This window comes from Papaver somniferum, chromosome 9 (genome assembly GCF_003573695.1).
Source record: "Papaver somniferum cultivar HN1 chromosome 9, ASM357369v1, whole genome shotgun sequence".
Taxonomy (NCBI): domain Eukaryota; kingdom Viridiplantae; phylum Streptophyta; class Magnoliopsida; order Ranunculales; family Papaveraceae; genus Papaver; species Papaver somniferum.
The window spans coordinates 36,918,729-36,928,304 of NC_039366.1; the positions used below are offsets into that span (position 1 = coordinate 36,918,729).

The 9,576-nt window shown below is 35.9% G+C and overlaps 1 long non-coding RNA gene across 1 annotated transcript; it reads right to left on the bottom strand.

Moving 5' to 3' along the window:
* Positions 1-6,507: 6,507 nt before the first annotated feature.
* Positions 6,508-8,549, bottom strand: LOC113308334. Its single transcript, XR_003339681.1, has 2 exons — positions 8,405-8,549; positions 6,508-6,712 (listed from the first exon to the last, which is right to left on the bottom strand). It is a non-coding gene; the product is annotated as an uncharacterized LOC113308334 (long non-coding RNA).
* Between the last annotated feature and the right edge of the window lie 1,027 nt (positions 8,550-9,576).

A 9,576-nucleotide genomic window follows, 5' to 3' on the forward strand; every position in this document is an offset into this window, starting at 1 on the left:
AAGCTCCGGATTTTGAGTTTACTTCAAAATTATAGTTGTATTGAAGTGAATTCAAGGTGAATAGGATGTTGTGTTACGATCCCCCTCTGGAAAATCTTAAAATGTTTATTTTAGTACAGTGATTGGTAGGGTCAAAGAACTGGATCGCATAACAAATTATGTACGACGATGTTGATACTTGTAACATTAAACAAGCCTTGGTAATGATGTTATATTTTGTTTATTGGGTCAAAGATTCACAATGTACGTAGTTTAAAAGGGGCTAATTCCTAGAACCCCAAAGCAAAACAAACAATTTCAAGTAAACAACTTATTGATCAATCAAGTAATATTTTATCAAGTAAAGAAGCTCAATTTTAGAAAACCTTAAAAAATTCAAAGCAAGGTATGAGTAACTGAGTTCATCAAGGACAAAGAATTTACCTTGATGTGTTTCAAGTTATCATCAACATAGTCGTTGGTTTCCTTAGTTTTCCTCAAAGAGAGTTGCCAGGCAAGAGAATAAGAACAAAGAAGATTCAAGATTTTTAAGTTACACTTTCACCCCTTTATTAGTACAAATTTCAATTTAATATTATTTGCACCCATAATAAATTGAAATTCCATAAAACCCTAGCTTTTTCTTATTTGAACCCAAAATCTAGTGGGTGCAAATTGTTAGAGCACTGCTCGGTCAAACTCGCATGTGTTGCTATCTCAAGCATTTTTGTCAATGTTAGTGATCAAAACTATAAGTCTTGATTTCTAGTCTCTTATAGCTAAGTCTCAGACTAGGATAGTAAGTGTAGTTGAGCTCAAGGACTTCATGGGGATTCATCATACAAGTAGAAGGACTACTCAAGGAACCGGTGGAACTTCTTGACAAAAAGGTATGTGGAGACTTGAACTTATCTGTCACTCAAAAGTCTATCTATTCTATCTCCTACTCTTTGAGACAAAAATCGTATGCTATATATATAGACAAGATTATACACATTTGGTATTTCGAGCTGAGTATACCTCGCTTATCTATATCTCGAAATATGTGTTGGTAAGCTTTTCGTTTCGACCAAGTTTATCTTTACCTAGTGACGAAAGTCATGATATGTTTCAATCACTTTTAAAATTGCTTTGACTAGAAATAGTGCAACAACTATATAACGTCCTCTAAGAATATTTCAACTTGGAATGAGAGTTTAGGTTACATAACCAATGGATTCCTTGAACCGAAGTTTTCGAACTTTGTTGATCAAGAGAACCGGAAGTATGGCAAGTGCCAAGTCCGCAAACTGCCGAAGTTCTCAAACCCGAGAATTTCTGCTGGAGTTGACAAACTACTTGCGTGAGCCAAGTCCGCGAACAGGCGAAGTTCTCAAACCCGAGAATTTCTGCTGGAGTTTGTAAACTCTATCCGGTGCCTTAAGTCCGCGAACCTAGTCTACGAACTTGAGAAGGTTATATATCTAAAGATGATTTCTGAACTTAATCTTAAAATACTAAGGAATGAATTTGCAAACCGTGGCTATGAAAGTTCATGAACCGATTCGTATGAATCAAATCATCTTTGCTTCAATTGTGTCTTGTGTAGTTACATAAGATTTCCTTGCAATTGAACAACTCTCTTAACTAGTTCATTTGAGTCACTTGAACTAGTTATGGTGAAGAAGAACATAGTTGGTATGAAACGCTCATATGACTGTTTAACCATATGTATTTTTAGTGTGACTCTTACGGAAATTTCATTATGAACCCGTTCTTGTACCTTTGCCAATTTTATTGACAAAAAGGGGGAGACTTAATATGTAGTTCACACTACAAATACATATGGTTTTCGGATCATTGTGTAAGGGGGAGTGGTTTTCATATGAGATGCAGTATTGACTAAGGGGGAGTGATACATATCACCATAGTATTATTGTTGAAGTTGTGATACAATTGGACTTTGACACTGTGTAATAATACTATGATACTGTATAACAATGATCGAGACCGATGCTTTCTCATTGTTATAGCTATGTATCTTCAACAACGATGATGCTAAACTTACAAACTTTGGGATCATTGGAGTATAACAAGCTAAGTTTTCGATCTAACGGTTGAGAAATATTAGCTTGAATCTAAATCAGGTTTTCATCTAATGGTGGATATTGATTGCTTTGTAACTAAGGCAAAACCCTGATTTGAAAGGCTATATAAGGGGACATCTAGCAACTCTGCAAAACTAATCCCCGCACCTTACGTGTGATACTAGTTTGCGTGATAGAGTCAATTCTCCTTTAACCTTTGGTTTTCTTCTTCTAAAACCAGGTTATAAAGACTTCATTGGGATTGTGAAGCCAGAACGATACTACTTTTATCGTAGTTGTGTGATCTGATCTTGCATCTTCTATGGTAACAGTACAACAATATTGATTGGCTTGAGATGTGAGAGTTCTCCGATAAGCAAGATATAAAAGTAATCACAAACACCTTCGTCTCATTGTTTGTGATTCCACGACATCTTGTTTCGCTACCATACAATTAAGATTGTTGTGAGGTGATTGATTAATCTAGGTTGTTCTTTGGGAATATAAGACCGGATTATCAATTGGTTCCTGTTCACCTTGATTATTATCAAAAGACGGAACAAATACTTTAGGGTTTTTCTGTGGGAGACAGATTGATCTTTTGATAGAATTGTCTGTGTGAGACAGATTTGTTTATTGTTAAAGTCTGCGATTTTGGGTCGTAGAAACTCTTAGTTGTCGGTGAGATCAGCTAAGAGAATCAAGTGCGCAGTATCCTGCTGGGATCAGAGGCGTATGGAGTACAACTGTACCTTGGATCAGCGGGAGACTGATTTGGGTTCAACTATAATCCAGTCCGAAGTTAGCTTGGAGTAGGCTAGTGTCTGTAGCGGCTTAATACAGTGTGTATTCAATCTGGACTAGGTCCCGGGGTTTTTCTGCATTTGCGGTTTCCTCGCTAACAAAATTTCTGGTGTCTGTGTTATTTCAGTTTCCGCATTATATTGTTTTATCTTTATAATTGAAATAATACAGGTTGTGCGTTAGATCATCAATTAGCATAATCCAACCTTCGGTTGTTGATCCTTGGACATTGGTCTTTGGTACCGTCCAAGTTATTCCTTGTGTTTGATTAGGACTTGCTGATTTCTATTAGTTTGAGTAAATCAAAACAAGAGAGAGATATAAACTCGTTGATATACTTTTAATTGATTGAGTCTTGTTGATTCTCTTGAAAGTATATTCGAGTTTGTCCATACAAATTTCTAAGCGAAATATCGGGTGGTCTTGTTAGACCCCCGCTTTTTCACAAATGATTTCACTAGCATCCAGTCCTTATGTTCCTACGACTATATTACAAGTCTTTATGACAGCTTTTCTAAAAAATTTAGGAGGCTACCTTGTGTCATCAAAGTACTTTATCTAACTAACATGCTGCCTATGATGAATCAGCGTGGTAATTTCATAAACTAGCATTAAAAAGTTTATATTTTTAATTTTTCCTCTTTTAGGCCTATTCCTATGCACATGGCAAAAAAAAATTTATTTGACATACCAGGCGACATGGTAAACGAATTGCGTCACTATGGGAAAACCACTGAGCGACGGAATTTCTAGCGAGAGATATAAATAACATCTCCAGCGATAAAGACTTTAAGCGTTACCATGTATATCGATCGATGTAAAGTCTATCGACAATGACTAGTTGTTTGTCGCCTATAAATAGGTAATTTTCAAAGAAAAATTTACACAGAATTTTTCTCAATTTCTCTCTTTCTCAATCTGATTTTTCTCTTTCTCAATATAATTTATTTTCAACTTTTCCCAAATAGCATGATTTCAAAATCAACTTGTTTCGGCAACACAACTTGATTTTCCGCAACTAAGAAAAGGCAAAGAAAATTTCAAGGCAGAGAAAATCAAGGCAAAACAAACTTGAAGACAAAGAAGAACATAAACAAAGGAAACTCCGTTCATGAGCACATTGATTGGAAGTTTTGTGAAATGAAAGAGATTAACAAGATGAAGAACATTGTCCCAAATTTTTATTTTTAAAGTCTATATTTCAAATTATTATTGTCTAGTTTTATGCCTTGTAAAATGACTATTAGTGATTAATTCAAAGTTTAATGAATTTGAAAAGTTGACTCATATTGTTGAAAGTTAAGCTTAATTCTATTCAATATTACATTTTAATTAGAATTACATTTTAGTTTAAATTAAAGTAAGATAAATATTAAAACTTAATACTTAGACTTAAACGGACAATTAAGAAATTAAAACATAAATATTGAATTATATTTGGGCAACCCTCTTAAAATCTTGAAACAATTTCCAAAATGGAAGTCTTTTTCGTAGATGCAACGATATTCCGCACGACACTTTTGTTGAAGTTCCATCATGGTTTCACCATCCCTCGTGTTGGACCTTCTTGTTGAAGTAAAATAATATACCTAATAACTTTCTTATTGATTACAATGAAGCCTCAACCCTGAAACATCTGCTAATAAAGTCTCAGTAAAAGAAACAAAATTCCTGAAAATGTAATCGCCTCCTCATTTGACTTTGTACATTGACACGATTAACAACTTCATATTATCTGTCATGCTCTTTGAGGAATTGGAAGTGATGAAAAGAATTGGTGTGACGGATCAGAGAATCTGGGCTTCCAAGGAACCGCGTTTCAGCCCGCTTGGCAAGCTCCGACTCCCTAATACGCCACTAAATTAAAAAAATTTGTTTTTTCGTGATCCTGCATACAGTAGAAATTTCATTAGTCTCAAGGTTAGAATTCTATGAGCATATGTCCCATACCATAATATTCATAGAATTTCACAAGGGATCCAATTTCCAAAAACTAAATATAAGAGTCAGCCGATTGCCTAAAATAAAATTTGGCTAGTTACCAACCCAATAACTTAGACGGCCAGTTTCCAAATTAACACGGGTCAGTTGCCCAAAAATAATAGACGGCCAGTTGCCAAATTAAAACGGGCCAGTTGCCCAATAATAACAGACGGCCAGTTGCCAAATTAACGCGGGCTAGTTTCCCAAAATAACAGACGGCCAGTTGCCAAATTAACACGGGCCAGTTGCCCAAAAATAATAGACGACCAGTTGCCAAATTAACACGGGCCAGTTGCCCAAAAATAACAGACGGCCAGTTGCCAAATTAACACGGGCCAGTTGCCCAAAAATAACAGACGGCCAGTTGGCAAATTAACACGGGCCAGTTGCCCAAAAATAACAGACGACCAGTTGCCAAATTAACACGGGCCAGTTGCCAAATTAATACTGGCTAGTTGCCCAAAAATAACAGACGGCCAGTTGCCAAATTAACACGGGCCAGTTGCCCAAAAATACATACGGCCAGTTGACAAACATGAGGGATGGTAACAATCATCTCTCACTAGGTAGTATGAACAGCTAATACTACAACTACTTCTTACCAACGATACATTACGCCAAACTTGCAATCACCTCCGAATAGGTGATGTGAACTGCGAAGCAGCAACAAACCCTTTTCAGATGATGTGAACAACCTTGTGGATTTGTGTTGAACTGCATAGCGGCTACCTACGTACCCTCTTCGTCGCTCGAAGGGATCAAGCACGACCGTAGTTTGTCAAATAGTTATTTAGATAATATGAACTACCATAATTAGTAGCAATTATCTCTTATGTAAGATTGTATGAACTGTCTGTCATGGCAGCAACAATCTCTACTCATCACAATGCCAGCAGTATTATAAAGGTGGGAAAGGTGGGATGTCGTAGCACCGCACCAAATGTTACAAGAATCCATTACTGGAAACATTATAAAACCCGAAAGTAAAATATATACTTTTCTCCGATCCATAATCCCTATATAGCTGACTTGATTAATTCCTAAAGAAAGCACTAAACAACGATCCATAATCCCTATATAGCTGACTTGATTAATTCCTAAAGAAAGCACTAACCAACCAACAGGTGCTTAAATGCAATTTCCAATGTGAAGTCCTTATATGGCCACAATCATAAAAAATATGTACAGACCGAGATATATTAAAGATATCAAATGAACTGGTTATGAGCATAAGAATAGTGCACCTCTTTTATACCCTTTAATTTAAACTAACAGTTCCACTGTCAACATGAACTAAAATTCAAAGAGGATTAAAAGTATTCCATAATTCAAACCTCCACTGACAAGCTAACTATTTCCAATTTCCTTGGTCCTTGTTTGACACTAACTGGATAACTTCACAACTACATTTCTATCTATTATGACTAACAATGTGCAGATTGAAATGATAGAAGTCACTAATCAAACAAGCCCGCAACTAACAGTTAACTTGACTCACCAAAAAGTCCACCTAGACATAATTAAACACTAAGTAACTTCAATACAAATTACTGCAACTGCATCCATAAGGTACCCTGTATTGGACAATTCTGACTACATTTTGACTAACCATATTCTGCAAAAATGGCACGACAAGAGGTTTACATCAAGGTTGAAAGTGCAAACAAGAAATGTGGGCCTCTCTGACAGAATAACAAATCCCCTTGCACAAAAGAATAATATTCGATCTGTAGATAAATCATTTCAGTTTCGTTTCAAAGGAATGAGTGATTCAATGAATCTACTTTACAAGCCAACCAAATATTCGAGCCACTAGCTGCTGGGTAAAGAGAACTTCATTGTACTAGCTACAAGGTAATAATCCAAAAGAAGTACCTACACTGCAACGTACCAAAACCAATTAAAGTATCAAATGAATCGATCATTATTTAGTGGTAGTGTATCAGTATTTCAGCTTTTGAAGCCATGTACTTAACAACACAATATATTCATGTTAGCACCATTCAAATCAACTATTAACTTATAGTACTTTGGAACTTAACAGTTAAAACACAGACTGTGTACAGGGCAACGGAAAACAGGCGTATATACATGAACAATACAACATGACATATAACATCCGACACCAAAACCAAACCATAGAACCCTGTAACTCACCGAAGTCAGACCTCCATACACAACCCATACCCATATCGGGAATTAACGCAAACTTTACACCGTGGCCGCAACTACCAAATATCACTACTACCACTCACTGACATCTCCACCGACACGCATAATAAATTAGCCTGAAAATGATGTTTGTGTAATGTCTCAAGAATGAAAACTAAACACTACCATCATGGGATAAAAAGGACATACGCATGTTAAATCCAAAAATTCAGGAAGCCGGGAACCCCTCGTATCTACAAGGAACTCTTACTGATGTGTTTAAACACAGATTATGGAAACTTAACTAGTTATACACTTTGATTGTAATAACAATAAAATATTCCTTTTGCACACACAAGTTTACTGAAGCCAATAGTTTTTGAGCTAATTAACAACACCCACTTCAACATACCGAAACTTATTACTATAAACAAACCATTCTACTCAAACAACACAACCAACATAAGATCTACATTTATAACTTACAAATATAAAACTTCATTTGACATCAAACAGGTCCATGTGTTCATTATCCACCATCAACCATTTATGTTAACGTACACATGACTGTCACTGCTTTACGAAATCCAGTCACAGTATATCAACACCTTTTTGTAGCAAATGTCATTCGATTGTCTTGAAAATTTTACAGTAGTCCTATAACTCAGGTTACCACAACATATTCGAAAATCAGCACATTCTAACGGTTAAGTAAAAAGATATACGCATTACAACATGACTGATTTTGGTATAAACACACAGAATTCAGTTACGGTTTTCTCACACTTTGGTATACCTAAGCTGATCAGAATTGCATGAAATTTATACAGTAGGTTACCTACATATATACAAATATCATACTAAAATTCCAGGTTCATCCTATAAACAGATATTGAGAAACACCATGAACAGTAGGCCGTCCACAGTTTGAATTCAGCAACCTACAGTCTCAATTCATCTAATGTTTCTGGTAGTAAACATGACCTGATCTTCTTGAATTTCATCATATTTCCACCAGATAATGAAGTACTACATATAAAAATTTCATTACAATCAAACCACCGGATCTCAAGATATCAATAGAACTAATACAAACATTCTAGGGTTCATAAATTTGAGTTACAATCAAATCATTCAATTTCTCACCGAGAGTTTGTTAAACACTAACTATTCAAGAGTTTAAAAGCACCCAATCGGTTTATCATGAAAGAACATGATTTAATTGAAACCCCAAATTTCATGAAAAACCCTAATTATCAAAATCTAAAATCAAAACAACAAAAACATGAAATTGCAGTTCTCTAACCAACTACCCAAGGTTATAAATCAAAATAAATATTAGAATCAAGCTCAATTTGTTCAAAATTTCCATTAGGGAATGTTAAGTTTCATATTAGATTCAAAAATAAATGATCCCATACCTCAATTACATCTTTATCTAATAAGAACACAACCACCACCATTCTCCATCTCTTAACCCACTTCAATCCCTATCATCAATGGCTAAAGTTTGAGTTTGAAAGGAGAACAACATTTATGGAGCGAATGAGATCAGAGAACAAAACCAAAGGCAAGATAATAAGAGAAAAACGAATTTTCTCTTTATGATCTATTTTTAACTCATAAAATGACCATGCTACCCTTCACACTCCCTCTACTTGACATGTGTGCATGTGAGGTGTGACAACCTATTAAGGCACCTCAATTTTTAAAAAGGGCAGGCATTTCTGTTTGGGCACCAAAATCTATTATTAAACAAGCTGAAAGTGCTAATGACACTTTAATATCATAGTGTCAGGCACTCTTAAGTGCAGAATACGACCAATGGATTAAGTTAAACCCGAGAAAAAAAAATTGGGGCTTCACATCATTAACTCCTTAAAAAGAACTTCGTCCTAAAATTCAAAATAAAATTCTTAAATGAAGAGAATCACCTGAGTCACCGCACAAGTAGAACACCGATGCACTCCATGCGCACAGTCCCGTTCAGATTAGAACTGCTATGGTACCAACTGTGACGGACCAGAGAATCTGGGGTTCCAAGGAACCGGGTTTCAGCTCGCTTGGCAAGCTCCGACTCCCTAATACGCCATTAAAGTAAAAAATTTGTTTTTTCGTGATCCTGCACACAGTAGAAATTTCATTAGTCTCAAGGTTAGAATTCTATGAGCATATGTGTCATACCATAATATTCATATAGTTCCACAAGGGATCCAATTTCCAAAAATTAAATATAAGAGTCGGCCGATTTCCTAAAATAAAAGTTGGCAACTTGCCAACCCAATAACTTAGACGACCAGTTGCCAAATTAACACGGGCCAGTTGCCCAAAAATAACAGACGACCAGTTGCCAAATTAACGCGGGCTAGTTTCCCAAAATAACAGACGGCAAGTTGTCAAATTAACACGGGCCAGTTGCCCAAAAATAACAGACGGCCAGTTGCCAAATTAACGCGGGCCAGTTGTCCAAAAATAACAGACGGCCAGTTGCCAAACATGAGAGATGGTAGCAATCATCTATCACTAGGTAGTATGAACAACTAATACTACAACTACCTCTTACCAACGATACATTATGCCAAAGTTGCAATCA